Raw genomic sequence first — 25,288 nt, forward strand, 5'->3', positions numbered from 1 at the left:
GTTTGCTGTAAGTCCTTCCTCAAGGAATCCGACGGCCCAGCTCGACGAGAACCGGCTTCCCTGGCACCTCTGACCTCTACCCACGTCATCAGCTCAGCTGTGATCTGTGGGTGCGACGAGACCTCGAGGGACCGGCCATCATCAGAACCTGCACGCTCTTAAAAACCAGCACGACCATCGAGGTAACTCTCTGGTGAGTGCTCTGGGGTCCGAGAAGCCCCGACCCTGAGCCGCTCCAGCACCGAAGTGCAGTCTCCCAGCATCTCCACGATCTGCGTGGGGCCCTTCTGCTCGCTGCTCAGCACGTTGTCTGGTCACTAGCCGCTGGCTTGTGTCCTTCTGTGACGACATCCGAGAATCATCACTGCCGGTCTGGTTGCTCCAGACTGGCCCTTGCTTCCATCATTTCGAGAAGCACCCCGGACCCTCCTGGTCCACTCAAGACGCCGACAGCGACATCCGTCGTGGGACAGCTCGCACCTCCACCGTGGTCGCCGACAACGCCTCCTGGTCCGAGAGACTGCAGAGCCTAGCGTCGCCCACTCACCTGGTCGAGGTGACGGCCAACCGGTGCCTTCCTGGTACCCTCTGACTACTGGCTAGTAGTACGAACTTGGTCCCCTCTGCTTTCAGGTTTCAACAATCTCCGATCCAGGCTTGGATCTCTACGAACTATTCAGCACTGGTCGCCGGCCAGCAACTCCTTTTTCTTCCGGCTCCTGGCTCGTCAGCGAAGACCCCGACGCCTGTAAGACTTGTGCAGCCGCAGCCCTCGTGGCTAGGTAACTCGGCATTTCAGTGCCTGCATAGCCTCCTTACTCTAGGGTCCCGAGTCCCTCGCTTCCGACTTGCCTTAACCTTTCCGTGTCCCCGGACACTTGTTTTAAACTGTGCACTTGAAGTATTTACTAAAGAGATTTGGTTTGTGCTTAGTACCCTGTCCTCATAAAGAGTACAGGGCTGTTGTGATTCTTAATAAATATACTGTTTATTTTCATAACACTTGTGTGGTGTCCTTTCACTGGGTGTTCAAGGGGTACATGTGTGGTAAACAGCTGGCTTAACACGCCCTCTCGAGTCTTTAGCCTTAGACTGCTCGTATCCACGCTACTAGGATAGCTGGTCTATAGGTTGACTTACAACCAAACACCATAAGGGTCGTTGGAACGATACATAGCGGTCGCTAGAATAGCGAACGTTGCATATCGGGCCAACTTCTCACATTGGTGAGCAGCGGTTGGGATTTGAGCTTGCTGTTGTTTTACCACGCGTATCCTAAGAATATCTTGTTGAAAGATCGCACAAGTACTGTTAGTACATATAACTAAAGCTTAGAATACTCTGAGTTCTACTGAACCAGCTGTTGTAGCTCCTCAAGGCTTAGCACACCTTGGCTACAACTCTTAGCAAGGGTACAGTAGGAAAACACATAGTGTAGGTAGGTGCATCACTTACACCACACTAGAAACAGTATGTCGGGCCAAGGAGGAAACTCTGAGTCTCCCCTTGTGTCAGTTGACCCTCCACAGGTCATCCCTTCAGGATATACTGTGCTGAGCTTCAAGGAGTTAAGACGATTATGTCACTCCCGGAAGATTCAGCAGGGGTCTAACCCCACAACGTCCTTTCTGATTGGTCTCTTGGAGACTTATGATGCCAGAAGAGCTGAGAAACTTCGTAGCTCTTCTAATCCAGAAGGAGACATGCCTCCCCTCGAGGGAACCCGGGACGATCCTGACCTCATTCACCTCGCAACCGAGAACGAGGATGTGGAGGAGGATGAGGATGAGGATCTCTCTGGGGACGAGGCAGATAAGGGACAGGTAGAAGTCGTCAGACTAACACGGTCCAACTTAAGCAGACACAATAGTGGTACTGGGGGCACCCCGGCGCTACTGTCGGTTCCGCTTAACCTGGGGAATGGACGAGCCCGATCTCTGTCAAGAGACTCTGGCAGATCCCTTCATACCAACGGCTCTCACAACTCTTCTCAAAGAGGGATGACGTCCCCTCAGAGGAGAGTGTACGAAGCGAAAGAAAGGGCAGCTAATCTAAGGATCGAAAGGGAAGAACTTGCCCTGGCCAAGGAAAAGCTTGCTTTCGCTAGAGAGCAACAGTTAAGTGGGGCAATCCCCACTGGTGGCAGCAATGTACCTAGTAATAGGGAAAAGAGTTTCGATACGAAACACCTTGGGAAGATAGTGCCCCCCTTTAAACAAGGGGACGACATCCACAAATGGATTACTGCTTTGGAGAGGGCCTGCACTGTGCAAGGTGTTCCCCAGAGTCAGTGGGCAGCTATCTTGTGGCTCTCCTTTGAAGGTAAGGGAAGAGACAAGCTCCTCACCACAAGGGTAGAGGACGCTAATAATTACCAAGTCTTGAAGAATACACTCGTTGAAGGGTTCGGCCTAACCACTGAGCAGTACAGGGTGCTGTTCAGGGATACCCAGAAAACGCAGTCTCAAGATTGGTCTGATTTTGTCGATTGTGCCACTAAGGCTTTTGAGGGCTGGTTGCTGGGCAGTAAGGTTACTGATTACAAAGGATTGTATAATTTGATGATGAGAGAACAAATTTTAAACAATTGTCAGAACCAGTTGTTGCATCAGCATCTTGTCGACTCGGATCTGACCTCTCCCCAAGAATTGGGGCAGAAGGCAGACAAATGGGTTCGTACGAGAGTTAAACAGAACCAGGGCCAGAATCAAGGTGGTCAGAAGAAAGCAGACCAGAAGGGTAAAGATTCTAAGGGGGAACAAAATGACCAGAAGTCTTCGACAGGTCCCCAACAACCCAAAGAGGGTGGGGGTCAGGCTCCCCAAAAGAAGAAAGAAGGCCAATCCAAAAGATGGTGCCAGTACTGTAAAAGTAAATCTCACTGGTTTAGTGAGTGCACCAAGAAAGGAGGAGGGCAGACTCCTGCCACTGCAGCCCCTAAGGCACCTGTGCCCCCTAGTACAGTCAGCAGTGGTAGTGCGCCTCCCAAGGGTTTAGTAGGGTTAACCCTGGGTTCTGAGGGGCGTGACAACTTAGTTGGCACACTCACTCAGGCTGTCCTTGTCAGTACGGGGGACGCGGACGTGTCCCCTGACATAAGTCCCAATACGCTGGGCAAATACCGACAGACGCCTTTCATAAATGGAAAGATGGCTCAGGCCTATAGGGACACTTGTGCCAGCGTCACCATGGTGACGCCTAACTTTGTGGACCCTGGACAGATCATGCCAGGTACAGAATTCCTGGTGACCAATGCAAGCAATGTCACTACCAATCACAGTATGGCAATTGTAGCTTTCTCCTGGGGAGGGGTAACTGGCCAAAAGAAGGTTGTAGTTAGTCCAGACCTCCCAGTGGATTGTTTGTTGGGCAATGATTTGGAGTCGTCACAATGGTCAGAAGTGGAGCACCGGACTCACATGGAAATGTTAGGTTTACCAGCACATGTGTTCGCTGTGACTAGGTCACAGGTCAGGAAATGCCCCACTGAACAGGTGCTGGATCCTGGAACAACGGACCAGGCACCTCCCAAGAAAAAGAGCAGTAGGGTTAAGGCTGCGCCTTCCCCCTTGCCCCAGGTCGAGGATCAAGTCTCAGAGGAGGCTGACCTACAGGAATTGAGGGAAACTGAGCCTCGGGAGTTCGAACTTGATCAAGTTGAATTCTTGGGCTCAGGGGGACCCTCAAGGGAAGATCTGGGGAAGGACCAGTTAGACTGCCCTTCTCTTGAACCCCTCAGACAGCAGGCTGCTGCTGAGGCTGCTGGGAACGCCACAGGTACCCACAAGGTATACTGGGAAGATGGACTCCTGTACACTGAGTCAAGAGACCCCAAGCCTGGCATGACCAGGAGGCTGGTCGTCCCCTTGTCTCAGCGTGGTTTCCTACTTACCTTGGCCCACGAGATTCCCTTAGCAGGTCACTTAGGCCAGACGAAAACGTGGGACAGGCTTGTCTCGCACTTTCACTGGCCTCACATGAATGAAGATACCAAGGAGTTTTGCCGCTCCTGTGTCACTTGCCAAGCCAGTGGTAAGTCAGGTGGCACGACAAAGGCCCCCCTTATACCAATGCCTGTGGTGGGGGTGCCCTTTGAACGGGTGGGGATCGACATCGTCGGTCCCATGGAACCACCAACAGCATCAGGGCACAAGTTTATACTGGTGGTAGTGGATCATGCCACCAGGTACCCTGAAGCTATTCCCCTTAGGACCACTACAGCACCTGTTGTGGCAAGAGCCCTAGTTGGAGTGTTCTCCAGAGTGGGCTTCCCTAAGGAGGTCGTCTCCGACAGAGGTGCAAACTTTATGTCGAGCTACTTAACTGCTATGTGGAAGGAATGTGGTGTCAACTACAAGTTCACTACACCCTATCATCCACAATGCAATGGGCTTGTTGAGAGATTCAACAGGACCCTAAAAGGGATGATTCATGGACTACCGGAAAAGCTTCGGCGTAGATGGGACGTCCTGATCCCCTGCCTCTTGTTCGCCTACAGAGAAGTCCCACAGAAGGGGGTTGGCTACAGCCCTTTTGAACTTTTGTACGGGCATCCTGTAAGAGGACCCCTGTGTTTGGTGAAGGAAGGATGGGAGAGACCTCTCAAAAAGCCGGCAACCAACATAGTGGACTATGTGCTCGGCCTCCGCTCGCGGATGGCTGAATACATGGAGAAGGCATCCGAAAACCTTAAGGCCAGCCAAGAACTCCAAAAAGCTTGGCATGACCAAAAGGCTGTCTTGACTGTTTACCAGCCCGGACAGAAGGTGTGGGTGTTGGAGCCAGTGGCCCCAGCAGCACTCAAGGACAAATGGTCCGGGCCCCACACCATCCTGGAGAAAAAGGGAGAGGTCACCTACTTGGTCGACCTGGGAACTCCCCGGAGCCCCCACAGGGTGCTTCATGTCAACAGGCTAAAAGCATATGTCGACAGGAAGGACATGAGTTTGCTCATGGCCCTAGATGAGGGACAGGAAGAGGAGAGTGACCCTCTCCCCGACCTGCTCTCTCAGAATCCTGACGATGGCTCGGTAGATGGTGTTGTCTTCTGTGGCAGCCTCTCCGAACATCAACAGAGCGACTGTAAACAGGTTCTTCAGTCGTTCCGACATCTGTTCTCTCTGACACCCAGTCAGACCGATTGGTGCACCCATGAGGTCGACACTGGTGACAGCTTGCCCGTAAAGAGTAAAATCTACAGGCAGCCTGATCACGTTAGAGACTGCATCAAAAGTGAAGTGCAGAAAATGTTGGAGCTGGGAGTCATTGAACCCTCGGATAGCCCTTGGGCTAGTCCCGTAGTTCTAGTGCCGAAACCTCACACCCAGGGTGGTAAGAGAGAGATGAGGTTCTGCGTAGACTACAGGGGTCTCAATGCAGTCACTAAGACTGACGCCCACCCAATACCAAGGGCAGACGAGCTTATTGATAGGCTGGCCTTGGCCAACTACTTAAGTACGTTTGACCTGACAGGTGGGTATTGGCAAATCAGGTTAGCTGAGGACGCCAAGCCTAAAACCGCATTTTCAACCCCTGGTGGGCATTATCAGTTCGTGGTGATGCCCTTTGGTCTGAAAAATGCACCTGCCACCTTCCAACGGTTGGTGAATCACGTCCTTACTGGGCTGGATGACTTCTGTGCGGCGTATCTTGACGATATTGCTGTCTTTAGCTCCACCTGGGAGGATCACCTGGTCCACCTGCGGAAGACATTGGAGGCGCTGCAAGCAGCAGGCCTCACTATCAAGGCCACCAAGTGCCAGATAGGGCAGACACAGGTTGTATACCTGGGCCACCTTGTAGGTGGAGGTCAGGTTCAGCCACTGGAGAGCAAGATACAGTCAATCAGGGACTGGGCTCCTCCAACAACCCAGACTCAGGTTCGAGCTTTCTTGGGCCTGACTGGTTACTATAGGAAGTTTGTCAGGAACTATGGTTCCATCGTGACACCATTAAATGAACTGACAAGTAAGAAAATGCCAAAAAAGGTTCAGTGGACAGCGAGCTGTCAAAAAGCATTCGATGACCTAAAGCAGGCCATGTGCACGGCGCCTATCCTCAAGAGTCCGGACTACTCCAAACCATTCATTGTCCAAACAGACGCTTCTGAGTTGGGTGTGGGAGCTGTTCTTTCTCAACTGAATTTTGATGGTCAAGACCAGCCCATTGCTTTTATAAGCAGACGGCTGACCCCTAGAGAGAAAAATTGGTCAGCTATTGAGAGGGAGGCCTTTGCTGTGGTTTGGGCCCTGAAGAAGCTGAGGCCATACTTGTTTGGCACTCACTTCAAGATTCAGACCGACCATAAGCCCCTCTTGTGGCTAAATCAGATGAAGGGTGAAAACCCCAAACTGCTTAGGTGGTCCATTTCCCTACAGGGGATGGACTTCACAGTGGAACACAGACCTGGTACTGATCATGGCAATGCCGATGGGCTCTCCAGATATTTCCACTTAGAACAAGAAGACTCACCTGGTCAAGGTTAGCTAGTTGTTCCGACGTTTGGGGGGGGGGTCATGTAGGAGAGTAGGGTCTGCAATCCTATGATCACCCAGATTTTTTGCTTTTGTTTCACTGGTTTACGACTTTCTCTGGCTGTGGGCCTGCCAATCAGACCCACAGCCTGGCTGTTCTCTCTCTAATTTACGATATGTGCCCTAGGTGCATTTACCAATTGGTACTGGGCCACCTTATCAGACCCTGTAACTCAGGGCATAGGTGTACCCAGGGCCGCCAGGGGCTGCAGCATGTATTATGCCACCCCTGGCTGGCCTCCTAAATTTGACACAACTGGCTGCATGACAGCTGGGGCGAAGTCGTGTAATCACCCTTTGCTTTAGATATAGTAGCTCTATATCTAACCATACAATGGACACCCGAGTCCCTATCAGTCACTCCTATGGCAGGCCTTGACAATCCTGAAGGCAGAGTGCATGGGCTCGCGTGAACTGTGTTCTGGCCCGAGCCGAGCCGGTTGCAGCTTGCGGAGAAAAGACCCAATGGCTGTTCCCTGATAACGCGTGCCACATCGGTAACTTCGGTGTCGCGTTATCAAGACATGTCGAGTAAGGTGTCATACGAATCGGGATGCTGCCCTCTCACCAACTCTGGCGACGAGGTTAGCATTCCGCCCTTCTAGAGGGACACGACATGTACGTAACTGTGAACCCCGGTTAAAGTTAACGAAAGCCTCAGCTCCACAAAATGGATGCTGCCACCACAGACACGAGTCTGACCTCCTGCTGCTGGGAGTCCTTCCAGCGAGGAGCACTTGGACAAAGGGTTTCCTGTCAAGGGCGGTGTTCGCACCGTCCCAGACAGGGTTTGTGTATTCTGGGTAGGTAGGGCTTTTGCGAGAAGGTGACTGCGGAGTGGCACCCCGGTGCTCACTACGCATCTGCCGGTTAGAACCAGTTCCAGGGGCGACAGCCCTGGCCTGGGGAAAGTCCGGCAGGGGAGAGGGGCGTAACTACCCCCCTTCCTGGTCCCACCCTTAGGGCAGGACCTAGTCATGTACCCACCCCTTTCTTTAGGATAAAGACCGGAGCGGGGACCCTTCCAAATTAGATCATCTTTGAATCAAGAATACTTTCTACGAAAGGACTTCAAGACTCTTCTCAAGATTTCTCCCTTGTGGCTAAGGAGTAGTCACCCTGCATCAGCAGGCACCATCTAAGAACTCTGCGGTTTGCTGTAAGTCCTTCCTCAAGGAATCCAACGGCCCAGCTCGACGAGAACCGGCTTCCCTGGCACCTCTGACCTCTACCCACGTCATCAGCTCAGCTGTGATCTGTGGGTGCGACGAGACCTCGAGGGACCGGCCATCATCAGAACCTGCACGCTCTTAAAAACCAGCACGACCATCGAGGTAACTCTCTGGTGAGTGCTCTGGGGTCCGAGAAGCCCCGACCCTGAGCCGCTCCAGCACCGAAGTGCAGTCTCCCAGCATCTCCACGATCTGCGTGGGGCCCTTCTGCTCGCTGCTCAGCACGTTGTCTGGTCACTAGCCGCTGGCTTGTGTCCTTCTGTGACGACATCCGAGAATCATCACTGCCGGTCTGGTTGCTCGAGACTGGCCCTTGCTTCCATCATTTCGAGAAGCACCCCGGACCCTCCTGGTCCACTCAAGACGCCGACAGCGACATCCGTCGTGGGACAGCTCGCACCTCCACCGTGGTCGCCGACAACGCCTCCTGGTCCGAGAGACTGCAGAGCCTAGCGTCGCCCACTCACCTGGTCGAGGTGACGGCCAACCGGTGCCTTCCTGGTACCCTCTGACTACTGGCAAGTAGTACGAACTTGGTCCCCTCTGCTTTCAGGTTTCAACAATCTCCGATCCAGGCTTGGATCTCTACGAACTATTCAGCACTGGTCGCCGGCCAGCAACTCCTTTTTCTTCCGGCTCCTGGCTCGTCAGCGAAGACCCCGACGCCTGTAAGACTTGTGCAGCCGCAGCCCTCGTGGCTAGGTAACTCGGCATTTCAGTGCCTGCATAGCCTCCTTACTCTAGGGTCCCGAGTCCCTCGCTTCCGACTTGCCTTAACCTTTCCGTGTCCCCGGACACTTGTTTTAAACTGTGCACTTGAAGTATTTACTAAAGAGATTTGGTTTGTGCTTAGTACCCTGTCCTCATAAAGAGTACAGGGCTGTTGTGATTCTTAATAAATATACTGTTTATTTTCATAACACTTGTGTGGTGTCCTTTCACTGGGTGTTCAAGGGGTACATGTGTGGTAAACAGCTGGCTTAACACGCCCTCTCGAGTCTTTAGCCTTAGACTGCTCGTATCCACGCTACTAGGATAGCTGGTCTATAGGTTGACTTACAACCAAACACCATAAGGGTCGTTGGAACGATACATAGCGGTCGCTAGAATAGCGAACGTTGCATATCGGGCCAACTTCTCACAGTCTGTAAGTGGTGTGTATTTAATTTTCTCTGGTATTCATCAGCAGAGATTATTTACACTTATACAGGTGGCTCTGCAAATAGCAAACAAGCTTCATTATTTACCAGCACTGTGCAAACAGCAAATAAATGTACGTTTTTACACAGCTGCCTGCTAAATATAAGTATGCAAGGTTGAGCCAGAGGCAGTGTAAACTGCAAAGAGCTTCACAATTTACCTGGCTGCTGGCTATCAGGAGAGTCTGCACTGTGGACCTGCTCCTTATCAATAATAAACGCTGGCTAAGGGGCAGATATTGAATCCTATCTGGATGGCGGACGCGCAGACGGCAAGGAAACATTACTATTCACCCAGCTACTGGTTACACATAGGACTTATGCACAATCTGGCCAGTGGTCGAATTTCAAGAAAACTTCACTGTTTACACAACTGCTGGGGAAAAAGCAGATATTATGGGCTCGATTCACCAGGATAAACTAACACTTGGGCATAAATGTACTCTTTTTTTCACTCTGATTAGCGCCTGAGTACATTACACCATCTGATTGTGCTCGTTCTTGTGACGTTCTGGCCAGGGAGCCTGGTGCATGCTGTCAGCGGTGTGAGAGCAAAGGAACTATACATTGTGTAAATTGGTGAAGCGGTTCGGTGAGGAGGTCTCAGTTGCATCTGCTATTTGTCAGTGTGGATGAGGGCGCTGAGACTGAGACTTCAGTGGCTGTGCTTGTATCCTCTTAGACTTTGTTCTATTATAGCGGTGCCACTGATTCACAGCGTAGCAGCGACACAGGAAACACATGAGTAACCTATCCCAGATGGTATTGGTTATTTTGAGAAAGCACGTATGAAGGTGTATGAGCAATGGGTGATGATTGGTCTGAGCGATGAGTGATGATTGTTCTGAGCGATGAGTGATGATTGGTTTGAGCGATGAGTGATGATTGGTCTGAGCAAGGAGTGATGATTGGCCTGAACGATGATTGGTCTGAGCGATGAGTGATGACTGGTATGAGTGATGAGTGATGATTAGTATGAGAGCTGAGTGATGATTGGTATGAGTGATGATTGGTCTGAGCGATGAGTGAGGATTGGTCTGAGCGATGAGTGAGGATTGGTCTGAGCAATGAGTGATGATTGGTCTGAGCAATGAGTGATGATTGGTCTGAGCAATGAGTGATGATTGGTATGAGCTCTGAGTGATGATTGGTCTGAGCGACGAGCGATGATTGGTATGAGTGATAATTGGTCTGAGCGATGAGTGATGATTGGTCTGAGCGATGAGTGATGATTGTTCTGAGCAATGAGTGATGATTGGTCTGAGCAATGATTGGTCTGAGCGATGAGTGATGATTGGTCTGAGCATTGAGTGATGATTGGTCTGAACGATGATTGGGCTGAGCGATGAGTGATGATTGGTATGAGTGATAATTGGTCTGAGCAATGAGTGATGATTGGTCTGAGCGATGAGTGATGATTGTTCTGAGCAATGAGTGATGATTGGTATGAGTGATAATTGGTCTGAGCGATGAGTGATGATTGGTCTGAGCGATGAGTGATGATTGGTCTGAGTGATAATTGGTCTGAGCGATGAGTGATGATTGGTCTGAGCGATGAGTGATGATTGTTCTGAGCAATGAGTGATGATTGGTCTGAGCAATGATTGGTCTGAGCGATGAGTGATGATTGGTCTGAGCATTGAGTGATGATTGGTCTGAACGATGATTGGGCTGAGCGATGAGTGATGATTGGTCTGAGCGATGAGTGATGATTGGTCTGAGAGCTGAGTGATGATTGGCCTGAGCGATGAGTGATGAATGCTGTGTGTGATGATTAATGATTGGTCTGAGCGATGAGTGAGTATTGGTATGAGCGAAGAGTGAGGATTGGTCTGAGTGATGAGTGATGATTGGTCTGAGTGATGAGAGGTCTGGGTTTTTTTTTAACAGTATTTTATTGATTTACAACCCATACATAACCCCCATACAAGGCTCATCATCAGCAGGGGCACTTTACTGGATACATTATATATAGAGTCAACTTCCACTGTGGAGCTTTGCAGTCGTTTCAGAGTCAGTATCACAATAAGCTTCCCAGCCTTAACTCCTTTTACCAGTATCAACACCATTGCAAGTATCCAGAATACCCCACAATATGAAGGGAGCTCAACTTGGTGCTCCCACAGTCATTTGCCTCTCCCCCCCCAACCACTTCCACTGGTGTGCTCTAAGTATTCAAAATCGGGATTTTCAATCATCAGCATCGTGCCAGGGTATGCCAGTGTCCTATTGCGTGCGTGGTGTTTTCCAATTCCTGCCAAGCTCGACCTTGCTTCCTTTCCCCAACAGCCACCCCAAGCTTATCTATATTCTTTGTGCTCTGACATTTTCCTGTGTAGCCTCCACAGAGTCAGAGTCCGAGTCCAGTTCTGGCAATGTCAACAGTGCCACCAGGGCCTCCCATGCCTGTGCAGTTTCCATCGCCTTTTCGTTGTTCGCTCCTCTGGCCTGTTGGATCCTGACCATACACTCACTGGCCACCCAGCTCATGAATTCTACTTTCAATCGCTCCACACTAGGTCTCTGCTTGGATTTCCACTTTCTCGTTAGTTCGCGTTTGGCCAGCAGCAACCCTTGATACATGAATTTGCTTGTTAGCTTAGTTTGCGCTGTATGAGGAAACCAGTGCAGTATGCATGCCCCCAGGGTGGGTTCTATCTGCCTATTCGTCACCCAGCAGAGGACCTCAAATACCTCTTCCCAGGAGGTTCCAAGCTGCAGACAGCTCCACATCGTATGCTGGAAGTTTGCTGCAGCATGGCAAATCCATATAAAAGTATTTATTTATCTGCTCTGGGGTTAAGTATGCCCTGTGTATGATATAGAAATGGATAAGCTGGAATCTAGCATTCCGCGTACTCTTCCACGCCCTTTCCACTAGTTTAGCCCAAGTCAATTCAGGTATATCTTTACCCAGGTCCACCTCCCATCTCCACAGCTGAGTCAGCGACTGAAGTCCCTCCTATACCATTCGCCTACACAGGCACGTTACTGCCTTTATCGCCCCTGCTGTCATTATTACATATTGGCATGTCAGGGATGTTTGTGGTTCCAGCAGCCCTTCCCCCCAGTATTTCTGAATCTCTGACACCAGGGCGGATTGCAGCAGGAAGTCACCCCTGGGCAAGCCGTATCTGTCTTGCAGTGTCTGATAAGGCAAGAGAGCTCCCTCCTTGTACAGGTCACCGACCATCTGCAACCTCAGTCCTTCCCACTCTGCCAGTGCTGACCAGTCTCCTCTGTGCAGGAAGGCCGTGCACATTGCAAGAGGTATCTCCAGTGCGTACGGGCGAATACCACCCACCCTACGCCTGCTTCTATTCCAGCTTGCCCTCATCGCTTTCTCCTCATAGGTCAATTAATCAACCCGCAACTGCTGACCCAAGATCACAAAGGATAAAACATGTCTTGGAAACCATTGGTCCTCTGGGCCGTCTGGCCCCCTGAACTCTCGAGAAACCGCCTGCGTGAGCCACTGTAGCTGGGCCACCAGATAGTACAGTTCGAAGTCTGGGACTGCCAATCCCCCCTCTGCTCTAGGCCTCATCATCGTGGTCAAAGACACCCGCCTCCTGCCGCTTCCCCACAGAAATCCCCCTATCATAGTTCTAATCGTCTTGAACACCAGGCCTGGGATCCAAATCGGCAGCGTCTGGAAATAATATAATAGTCGGGGTAGAGCCACCATTTTCAGAAGCACTATCCTTCCTGCCACTGAGAGTGGCAGAGTACTCCAGAACGCCATGCTCCCTTTGATCCCTCTCACTGCCCTATTCACATTACCCTCCAAATTGTCCACCTGCTTGTGATAAATGTTAGTTCCTAGATACAGCAGACAGCTGGGTTCCCATCTTATTCAGTTCAGTCTATCAGGAGCTCCCACAGCTCGCCGCGCCGGGAACAGGCTAGTCTTCTTCCAGTTAACGCACAGCTCCGGTGCCACCCCAAACACCCGTTACAGCGCTATTGCTCCCGTTAAGTCCTCACCAGGAGCTGCCAGAAACATCAGCAGGTCATCTGCGTAGAGCGATATATAATGCATGTCTCCCGCATCTCCAGCCCGGTATAATGCCTCCCGATCTAGCTTGCACCGCCAGGGGCTCAACCACCAGGGCGAACAGCAGCGGAGAAAGCAAATAACCCTGCCGCATCCCCCGTCACACCGAACTTGGTGCTGATACCGTCCTCCCCGTTCGCACCCGGGGCTTCGCTGAGTTGTATAGTATTTAAGTCCATCTCACGAACTCAGCTCCCAGTCCCATCTTGCGCATAACTTGGAAGAGAAACGGCCATTCCAGACAATCAAATTCCTTCTCTGTGTCTACCGAGCGAATCAAGGTCAAGAGCGCCAAATCCAGTATTCGCAATAGCCGTCTCACATTAATGGCCGTATTGCGCCATTGGAGAGGGTTGCATGGAGTAAGGAGAATATCGATGGCGGTGGTGGACATAGCATGAAGAGCAGGTCGGGTGTCGCAGATGGTCGGGCTGGAGCTTTGCGTTGGTGGTCTTCCAGAATGATTGATGCTTGCTGTGCAAGGAGATAGGCGGCAGAGGCTCACGCTGAAGTTCCGTGCGAACAGTGGGATTCCGGTGCAATCGGGCTCATTTGCAGTCATGAAGAGTTCAAAAACTTGTTTTAGGAGCCCACTGAACCACATCAAGGGTCTAGGGCCTGGCAAGCACCATTTGGGAGCAAGGAACGCGCTGAAGGCTGGTCCAGGAGCTGCTTGGGAGCTTGTTTTGTCCCTGAGGCTCAGATCAGGAGGCCAAAAGACTAGCCCACTGAGTCACTCGGGGTCCTAGGTTCAAGATAGATTTGCAGACCTAGATATTCTTTCCCAGACAAGAGTGCAGCAGGTCAGTAAAGCAGGGCGCAGTTCCTTATAGAGCAGCAGTCCAGCATAGTGGCACTCCTTGTAGCGGCACAGTAGTCCTTCCTGGCAGGGTCCCCAGGTCCAGAAGTGTACTGAAGTGGTGGTGTCCAATGTCCTTCTTTCATACACAGTTGTGCCTTTGAAGTGGGCAGAAACTTTTAGAGGCATAACTTTGAAGTGTACAGATGCCCTACCTTCCCTGCCCTTGTTCCGGACTAACTACAGAGGGTGTGCAGTTCTTTGTGTTGAGACACTACAGAGCCTATTCAGGCCCTCCCTCCTATCCTGCCAGCGATGTCCCTTGCGGTGGCAGGCTTGAGACATGTTTAAAGGGCTCCTTAAGTGGGTGGCACAAGCAGTGCTGCAGCCCACTAGTGGCATTTAGTTTACAGGCCATGGGCACATGTAGGGCTACCTAACTAGGGCCTTACAAGTAGATTAAATATGCTAAATGGGCAGAAGTATTTGTGACCATGTTTTAAGAAGAGAACACACGCACTTTAGCACGGATTAGCAATGGTAAAGTGCACAGAGTCCAAAGGCCAACAAAACAAATGTATCAAAAAGTAGTAGGAGGAAGGCATAAAGTGTGGGGATGAACCTGCAAAAAGGGCAGGTCTAACACAACCCCCTCCAGCCTAACGACAGGGGAGTTTAATCAATACCTTGATAGACTTTCCTGCTTAGGCGATAGAACGGGGACAGTGGCCCTCTACTTCAGAGGCACTCATCAGTTCTATGCCCCTTTGAACTCTGTTGGATACCTCTATCTACACTCTCCTGAGACACTGAACTGACCCACTGGGAACTCTTCTCATCATCTGTGCAGCACCTAACCGTAACTTGTTCACAGATACATCCCAGGTGGCAGACAGTACCACCATGGCAAACAAAAGTGATCTGGCTCAGTACACCCCTTGGATCAGACTTTTGTTCCCAACCCAAGGAAAACTCTGTGAATTAAGACAGCAACCAACAGAGGCCCCTGACAGCGGTCAGCTGACAAAACCATCAAAGACAAACGGGTACGTGCCAATACACAGATGAAGAGACCAAAGGTTTCCATACAGACCATGCTAGCACTACCTCCCATAAAAGGACACCACCGATGTGGAAATTGCATCTCACGCTCGAGTGCCAGCGAAGGAGATAAATTTGAATACAGAGGCAAAAGTATCATACATGAAGAATTCACAAATTGCAATAGTACCAACGTAATATATTGTGTAATATGCCCATGCCAGCTTGCATACGTAGGTAAAACAACTCAGGCCGTAAAAAAGAGGATCACTCAACACAGATCAAGAATTAAATGCAAAGTCCAGAATGCACCCATGGTACAACATTACGAAGAAAAAAAGACATGGGGCACAAGACATAAAATGGACAGTCCTAAAACATGTAAAAGGATGCTGCACTGATTCCATACTATTGCGCTTCAAAACAAAAACGATCCTACGTCTGGGCACAACCGACAATGGACTCAACGAGAAGAGAGAAGTAATGCATTGCATATGAGGAGCCAACTACATAACACACAGCACAATATGCATATAACAATGGAACTGATAGTTTTTCACTAGGTCCTGATGAATCGCCACTGATCCTCCAGACTATGAGGCATCAAACATGTCGACCCCTTAAGAGTAGTGTACTGTTATCCTGAACCATTAGTTCAGAGAGTCGCCACTCTTCCTTTTAACCAGGTGGGGAGCCAACCTGAATAAAAGTCATTCTTTGGACTACCCAACCTGTTTTAATCACTTTCCATTACATCTCATCTACACTTTATAGGTCCCTTACCTCCAATGCACCAAACGGCATAGAACAAAAGATCACCACCTAAGAGGCCCAACGAGGAGCAGGCCCAAATGATGAAGCATGGCACCTAGCTGGCTGGGTGTGTGAGGGCCCTAGTTCCGAAAGGAGGAATTCCCCTCCTGCCGATTATTTTAGGACTTCCATTTCTCTTTGTGACAATATATTGTTGATCTCTCTTTACTTCTCTTGACCCACCTAAGGAACTGCATACCCTCTTCTCTAGTGTTGGCCTGGGCATGTATGCTGAACCTTCCAAAAGCCCTTCTGTCCCCCTCTTGGTGATTAACATAAGGGGATTGCATGCTTCAAGCACTACTATGGTATGAGCCCTGGCATAATCAAAGCAGCTATATTAGAGGTCTTATATTATGAGATTGCTGACATAATTTGCGGCTGCACTACATGGCACCAAAGGGACAAGTGGATTTTGTTACAGGACAAGTAAATTTATGAAGTAATCTGCCCCATGGATGAGTAGATATTACATTAAATTGCACCCCCCGTAACAGACATTGTTAGAATTGCAGTTAGTATGACTATTCTGAATTTAAGGAGTTATTAGATAAGATAATTTGCAGAGGACTTCCTGGTAAAAGGGCTGATGTGTATTGGCCTCAAGAGGAGTGACCCGTAATCCTGGGAAGATTCTACAAGGCATTTTGGGAGGTGGTGCCAGTTCTTAGTGATCTAGTGGGTACCAGTATGTTTCTGAAGCTGGTGTTTTGCTTAAATGAGAACAGAGATTAGTCAAAACTAAGTTCGTTGCATATAAGGATACACCAGTTTCTTCATTCGGCACACTGCTATGCTTAGTTACACAAATAATTTATTTTTGGTCTTTTCTGTTTTGATCCATTAGGAATAATTCTTTGCGATTATTATGAGCCCTTTTATTTGCTCCCTGAGTCAAATGTTCCAGAGGCGTGGCCATCTAAAAGTGTATTGGTAAGTATGACAGCTTCTTGTTTGTAATCGTCAATCTTGAATCATTTTCTTGTTATGCGAAGAAACTGTCCAACTGGTACATTTTCCAAAGTGCGTGTGGGTGTGCACTTTCAAAGTGGAGGAGGCTATTCTTATCTGTAGGTTTTGTATAAAGTTTGATGACCAATCTACTTTGCTCATCTTTGATAGAGACATCAAGAAATGGTAATTCATCAATGCTTGTAGTCATGGTGACTCTGAATTTGTTTTGGCTGTTAAGCTAATCTAAGAAGCGGGTTGCATTCTCCAAGGTGCCATGTCAGATGATGAAGACATCATCTATGTGTCTGCACCACAGACGTAGCTTCTGTTTAAAGGAGGTAATTATTCCATTTGTTCTGTTGTTTGAATCGGTGTACATAGAGACAGGCTATGCTATGTGTGAAAGTGCTTCCCATTGAAGTTCCATGTAATTGTAAGTCGATGGTATCTTCAAATTGAAAGAAGTTCCTTGTTAGGGTGAAGTACGCTAGTTGTATAGTCCACTTGACTGGTGCTTCAAAGGCCACTCCCTTTCATTTAGGATGTCTTCAATGACTCAAAGGCTTTCTTTTCGGTGAATGCTTGCGTATAAGGCTTCCACATCAAGGCACATCATAAGTTCGAAAGTCACAACAAACTCTTGATCCAAGATGATATTCAACAGGTTTTTAGTGTCTTAAACGTAGGACGTAGGACCTCCTTTCTGAGACAAGCGGCCATAAAAACCAATCCACAAATTTGGAAAGGGGCTCGAGAACGGAACATATGCCAGAGATAATAGTGCACCCATGTGGATGAGTTCCCTGTTTATGTATTTTAGGTATATAAAAATAGGGTATCTTAGCTTTCACTGTAATCAAAAATGTAACTTCCTGTCCAGTGATCCATCCTTCATTCTTGGCCTCTTCCACCAAAATATTAATCTCTTTTTGAAGTGTTTCAGTTGAATTCGTTTTCAATACTTTGTCATTTCTGGTGTCTCCTAATAGGGTAAGGTATGCCTCTCTGTAGGTATCTGCTGTCTGAATCACAATGGCGCCTCCTTTATCCACGTGTGAGGCTTCTTCGCCAGATCTTCCCAGGGCTTTTCTTTCAATCTTTGTAAGATTATTGTAAATGGCTTTCCTTATATCTATATTCTCAATGTGCTTTATCACAGCATCTTCAGGCCAAAATGTCAGAGGGGATACAACGTGGTTGAGAATTAAAAGATAATTCCAATTTCAAATCTGTGTACCCTTGACTAAAGTATATGCTAAGGTTTATTCTTGAAAAAAGGCTTTAAGTCTTATCTTGCGGAAATTAAAACACTTGCCCGGGATCACTTCATTTGAAACCAATTTAGGGGTCGAGAGCATTATAATTAGGTTGAGTAGATTATTTGAGTCACTAGACTTGCAAGTCTTCTAACATTTTTAGGATTTTTCGAGGCCTGTTTGGGACCCGATTGTACCAAACAGGATTTGAGGGGCCCCAACGCGGATAATCTCAGCTGCCTGCTAATAAATTATCATAACTACTTAAAGTAACTACAGTCAGCTAACTTGGAGAGCTGCCCAGCCCGCCGCAGCACTGGGCAAACCAAAGGAGAGTGAGTAGCTGAGGTACACAGGATGTAATTTTTTCAAAAGGCTTCAGCTTAGCTGCTAGCTCCCTAAAATAATTTAAATCAATTTTACTGTAGGCAATATGCCTAATCTGTTTATTAATAAAATCTATGCAAAAACATATTGTCGGATGTATTTTTTGTGAAAAGCATATGTTAAAAGTGCCTAGGGATGTAATATAGGAGAATTGCTATTACACTGCATTAAATCCAGCAGAGAGTTATTTGTTACCACAATCTCACATATTACCACAGAAGACTCGTATTTGCTCTAGTGTTCAGCTTTTGTAATAACAATGGTCTCAATGAAATAGGCCGTAATTGCTGTGGCTTTACTCAAGCCAGTTTTAACTACAGCTTTTATAATACAAGTAACTTGATTGTTAATACAAGAGCAAGTCTTTAAAACAAATATTTGCTGCAAGTCCCAGATCAGCAAAAAAAAAAGATGCTCATGTGGACACTCTTGTGTCAAAAACATCATTTATAGATGCGGGCAGCAATGGGTAAAGTCTGTGGTTGCAGTGGCCCAGGATAAAGGTAAGAATGTGCAACTTGAGATACGCTGACTACGATGGCATTCAGAATCATGCCTGAATACTCCAAACACAAATTTTACACGAGTCTCCCGTTATTGCCTATCTTGTAATGCATTTTACATACCAGTATATCTGACTCCCCTAGTGTTACATTTTGAGATTTTGTTGTCTTTTATCGTATGAAGCCTCCAAAAGCAGCCCGCCGGAGCCCGAGGAATTGAACAGTTCTGAGTTCCTGGCTGCTAAAATTAAATTATTAACAGTCTTTAGTCTACAGACCCAGTGAGTCCAGGCCCGCGGCGACGAGGAGTCTCCAAAAGCCTGGTCGCAGGGCATTGCATTTATTTAGAATTTTTTTTATAGCGCATACTTTATCCAGAGGTGTCAGAGCGCTTTACAATAGAGTGTAGTATATAGGTTTAGATATTATGGTAACATATTTACAGAGTTGTAACCGGGGGAGTCGGTCACCCCCTTCCTTATCGACCCCTGGTCCTCAGCTCGAGAGTAACAGCAATGACAAGCACCTCTTGTCTCCACAGTCCCACGAGCAGCTACAAGAATGGTGGCGACCCGAGATACAGGAGCCAGACTCTGAGGACGAAGAGCGTGGTTCCTTTAACTGGAAGGCGGCCGGAGAATGGGCGGAGCCTATCACCTCATCAAAAGCCAAGACTTATGCAGACCAGGTGTGCTTGTTCACTGGAGGACGCGAGAACGAAGGAGCCGAGAGAGAAGTAGACGGATCGGAGGAGCTAACGGACATATCGGGGAACTGGACCGGAGGAGAGGCGCCACCGGAGCCCGGAGAGCCAGGAGGTCAACGACAACACGAGCCGCCCAGCCGCACGCTAGGAGGAGGCGCGTGGCTCCGCGAGGTATGTAGCCGAATCGCGGGCTGGGTTAGAGGCAAGGAAGGCACGGGGACGTGACTGAGGCTCTGGGTGGTAATCGCGGTATTGTAATCCAACTGCCCTGCCCTTCACTAACACTCGTAGCCGTTTGTTCACTTTTGGTGTGCCCTCACTCCCTTCCCTTGCACGACTGCTATTGGCCAGCTGACTGATATTTGCCCTCTCACTTTTTGTCTCCCCGCCTCGAGCGTGCTGTGGGCGTCACGGAGTGAAAATTGCAAAAAACACAGTTGATGGACAGGTCACGGAGTCACGGAGGAGGAAACACCGCAGAAGTCCCACCCGATCCCCCAAGGAAGAGGAGACCTCTGGAAGACGTCGAACAGACAGAAGCTTATCCCCAAGACGTGTGTCTGGTCGCCCTACTTGCACCGACTTTCTGTTAACTAAAATAAAACCACCAGTAATTAAGACTCGTATCCTGCCCCTTCCTTCCGCCAAGTTTACAGTGGTGGAGAATGCGGGCAAACCCCCCATCTGTCTAACCGAGATGGAAGCCGTAGTACAGGAGCTGATTAAAGGCCAGGAGCGTTTGGAATGGGCAGTGGAGAAGCAACTCCAATTAGCGCAAGATGATCGAGAAATAATGAAAGCGACGATGACAGCACGCACAGGAGAAGCCCCGAAGAGTTGGACGACAATGGGAGTAGGCGAAGAAAGAGTCATTCCTCACAGTGGAGGCGGGGTCTCGTTGCAAAAATACCAAGTGGGAGAAGACCCCGATTCTTTCATGTTGAACTTCGAGAGAGCTGCTAGGGCCTGTGGTTGGCCCGTCGCTAAATGGCCGTTCTTTCTAGCTCCCCTCCTTGTAGGAGAGGCCCAGGCGGCGTACCAGGTCGCAAATCCCAATGGTGATTCCACTTACGCAGACATCAAAAGAATCGTCCTAGATTATTTAGGGATGGATGCAGAGGCGTACCTCCTCCGTTTTTGGAAGGAGAGGGGCGCTCCCGGGGAAAACCCAAAAACCTTATTTGTCCGACTGAAAATGGCCGCAGACAAGTGGCTCACCCCGAATACAAGCACCAAAGAAGAAATAATGGATAAGGTGTACATTGAACAATTTCTGGAAGCATTGCCTTACGCGACGCAGAAATGGATGCGTCAACATCATAATCTTACGACTGTCCAGGCGGTGGAAATGGCGGCTACGTTTACCCGAGCTCAGCCTTGTGCACCATCCTGGGAGTTAGAAAAACCGTCCAGACCTCCCCCCCGAATCATAGAACCACCAAGACCACGTATGTGGAAACCCGAACCCGCAGGGAGTACGGGGCCCCAATGCTTCGACTGTGGAAACTGGGGTCACATCGCGAGGTTATGCCCTCGTCGGAGGACGTCCGAAGAACCCATGGAGGTCGGCTACCTTCCAAAGGTGGTACTCTTCTCAGCAGAGATGGGGAATTGCTTCAGAGTGAGTGTACGGGTAAACGGGTCCCTTATACAAGCAGTGTTAGATTCTGGCTGCAGACCATCCGTGGTACAGTCCCAACTCGTGAAAGAATCCCAATATATCCACAAGGAGAGGGTCAATATCCGTTGTGTTCATGGGGATGTGAAACAGTATCCTGTAGCCAACTTGCCATTGGAGCCTCTACAGGGACACCCCCACACCGCTAGAGTAGGAGTTCTGGCTACATTACCGGAGGACTTGATTATAGGGACTGACAATCCTGATTTCCTCTGCATGTTCCAACAAAGCCTTTCACCCGTAAGAGCAAGCAGGGGTTTAGGTGGTACAACCAGTGAGCGACCCTTCCCTGCCTTTGTGTCTCCAGACCTGTGGGTACTGGACCGCAGTTTTCGCTTTGCACAGATCAATGACCCCACTTTGTTCAATGCCTGGGAGAGCGCTCATAGGGACCCAGGTTGCAAACCCTTTTAGTATCCCAGGTTCTTTATCAAGAACGAACTGTTGTATCGACATGGACAGAAAAATGATCCCGAACAATTGCTGGTACCCACTCTTTCAGGAATCAAGTCCTGTTCTTTTCGCATGCCCACTTAGTCGCAGGACATACCGGAGCAGAGAAGACAACCCAGAACATTCTACGCCACTTCTACTGGCCAGGCATCTACAAAGACACAATGACATACTGCCAGGAATGTGAGCTCTGCCAAAAGAAGAATATGACCAGGCCCCCGGCGGTCCCCCTGCAACTCCTCCCTATCATTGGGACTCCCTTTGAGCGTGTAGGTATGGACCTTATAGGACCATTGCCAAAGACCCGCAAAGGATTTCAACATGTATTGGTGGTTGTCGACTACGCCGCGTGATTTCCTGAGGCGTTTCCTTTGACGGCAACCACAACCAAGCAAATAGCGGATAAGATGGTGGAGTTATTTTCAAGAGTGGGGTTTCCCAAGGAGATTTTAACGGACCAGGGAACCCCGTTTGTCTCCCGACTGATGAAGGATGTTTGTAAATCCTTGGACATCCAACAAATTCGCACCTCTGTCTACCACCCTCAGACAGACGGCTTGGTGGAGCGTTATAACCGAACACTCAAGGCCACCCTACATAAAATGTTAGAAGTCAGCGGAGCAAAGTGGGATCAATTGTTACCGCTGGCCCTTTACGTGATAAGGGGTCATAAACAAAGCAGCCTAGGGTGTTCGTCGTTTGAGCTACCGTATGGACGCCAGCCACGCTCACTGTTGGACATGACCAAGGAGGCTTGGGAGCGGGAAGAACCAGAGGAAACAAGGATGACTCTCGAATACACCCAAAAGCTGAAGACGAAAATCGGGAAATTAAGAGATCTAGCGTTCACCAACCTGGAGAAGAATCAGCAAAAACAGAAGGTCATATATGACAAAGGAAAACGATGGAGAAAGTTAGCCGTGAATGACTGGGCCCTTGTTCTTCTTCCCTCCTCTACACACAAATTTAAGGCCGAATGGGTAGGTCCTTATCGGGTTGTCTCTACCGTAGGCAACACCAGCTACAAACTACAAGTGACTCCGAAAAAAAAAAAACATATCACATTAACATGTTAAAAAAATGGTTGGGTCCCCCATCTGCTGGAGCGCATCTGACATCCGATTTTCCCCCTACTGATGGTCCACCTTCCACCATTGACAGTCTGGTAGTTAATGACTAACTGAGCCAACAAGAACTAAAAGAGTTGAAAGCCACGTTACGGGAACACTCGGGTTTGTTCTTGGACTTACCGGGAAAAACCACCCTCACGGAGCACAAGATAGAGACACCTGCAGGCAAGATAGTGCGGATCAAACCCTATCGCATTACGGAAGCCAGGAGACAAGACATACAAAAAGAAGTTCAAGAGATGTTGAAGATAGGTGTCATCAGACCCTCCACGAGTAACTGGTCCAGTCCCATTGTGATGATACCAAAACCGGATGGGTCACGGAGGTTTTGTATGGATTTTCGCGCACTCAATCATATATCCCAATTTGACACCTATCCTATTCCTCGGATTGACGAGCTGATAGAGAAGTTGGGGGAAGCGAAGTACATATCAACGCTCGACCTTACCAAAGGATATTGGCAGGTGCCGCTCCGGGAAGAGGATCGCCACAAAACCGCTTTCTCCACAGCGGAAGGACGCTATGAGTTTACTGTCCTGCCCTTTGGGTTGCATGGAGCCCCAGCGATCTTCCAGAGGTTAATGAATACCATATTAAAAGACATGACCCAATTATCCTCGGCGTATTTGGACGATATAGTCATCTTTAGTTCGGACTGGGATACCCACCTACAACATCTGCACCATGTATTCATGACTCTCGACAAAGCAGGATTGAAGGTGAACGCCAAGAAATCCAGAATCGCCTACCAGAAGGTGAAGTATCTGGGATAGGTCCTGGGACATGGCCTTATAGAACCTCAAATTGAGAAAGTAGGAGCTATCGTGGACACCCTGTTTCCTTCAACCAAGCGGGAGATGAGGGCCTTTTTGGGGCTCATCGGATATTACCGCCGTTTCATTCCTCAGTTTGCCCAACTGGCTGCACCTCTCACTGACACCCTCAAACAATCAATAAAGCAAGCAGTATTGGAGAAACCAACCCCTGAAATGCAGGACGCTTTTCACCAATTGAAACGCCTCATCACTTCAACCCCAGTCCTATCATCACTGGATTTCAGGAGACAGTTTGTCTTACACACCGACGCTTTAGATTACGGAATAGGCGCCGTATTGTCCCAAGAAGGAGACGACGGCCTTCAACATCCCATCCTATACATCAGTCGCAAACTCATCCCCAGGGAACTCAAGTACCCCACCATTGAGAAAGAGTGCCTGGCAATTAAGTGGGCTGTAGAAAAGTTGGCATATTATCTGGAGGGTCGACACTTTTTGCTTTACACCGACCACGCCCCCTTGTTGTGGATGTCCCGAGCCAAATCTAACAATGCTCGGGTTATGCGTTGGTTCCTTGCCCTTCAGCCCTTTGCTTTTTCTGTACGTCACCAGAAGGGTTCTGAGAATACAGCAGACTTTCTTTCTAGACACCCCCTTCCCGAACGAAGCGTCCTGGGGGGATGGTGAGTAACCGGGGGAGTCGGTCACCCCCTTCCTTATCGACCCCTGGTCCTCAGCTCGAGAGTAACAGCAATGACACGCACCTCTTGTCTCCACAGTCCCACAAGCAGCTACAAGAATGGTGGTGACCCGACATACAGGAGCCAGACTCTGAGGATGAAGAGCGTGGTTCCTTTAACTGGAAGGCGGCCGGAGAATGGGCGGAGCCTATCACCACATCAAACGCCGAGACTTATGCAGACCAGGTGTGCTTGTTCACCGGAGGATGCGAGAACGAAGGAGCCGGGAGAGAAGTAGAACAGACAGAAGCCGATCCCCAAGACGTGTGTCTGGTCGCCCTACTTGCACCGACCTTCTGTTAACTAAAGTAAAACCACCAGTAACTAAGAGTCGTATCCTGCCCCTTCCTTCCGTCAAGTTTACAAGAGTATAAATTCGCTAAAAATTACACAATGCAAACTAAAGTTGGACCGATTAGAGTTCCAAAAGTACATATTCCACAGTTGAAGAGTAAGGACAAACTAGTTCTCCAGTGTGGAACATGAAACAGTCAGAGGTATTGGGAGCCGTGTCTTTGAAAGAGAAGAGTTTTAACCCCTTCACTGCGGGGCTGTTTCGCCTGTGCGACCTGAATTTGGAACTCGCTTACTCCATACCTCTGCACTGCCACCTCTTTCCGCATCTTCCAAAAGGACCTTAACCCCCCCAGTGCTCATGACGAGCTCAACTCGCCATGAGCCACGGCGCTCCGGTCGCACCCGTTTAATGGAACGCTCAGCGCAGCAGGGGAATCAGCCCAGCGTGCGAGCGTTCCAACGGGCATGACGAGCTCCGCTCGTCATGAGCAACGGAGCGCCGTGTCTCATGACGAGCTGAGCTCGTCATGAGCACATGAGGGGTTAAGGTCCTTTTGGAAGATGCGGAAAGAGGTGGCGGTGCGGGGGTACAGAGGAAGCGAGTTCCAAATTCTGGTCGCACAGGCGTCGGTGCACGCAGGAAATCAAACTCAGAAATATATGGCGCCCGCTCTCTATATAATGCAACGCCCCCAGTCTGGGCATGTTTGCTGTTTTGACCCCGCCCTCACATT

The sequence above is a fragment of the Lissotriton vulgaris genome, chromosome 1_1 (assembly GCF_964263255.1).
Source record: "Lissotriton vulgaris chromosome 1_1, aLisVul1.2, whole genome shotgun sequence".
In the NCBI taxonomy this organism is placed as follows: domain Eukaryota; kingdom Metazoa; phylum Chordata; class Amphibia; order Caudata; family Salamandridae; genus Lissotriton; species Lissotriton vulgaris.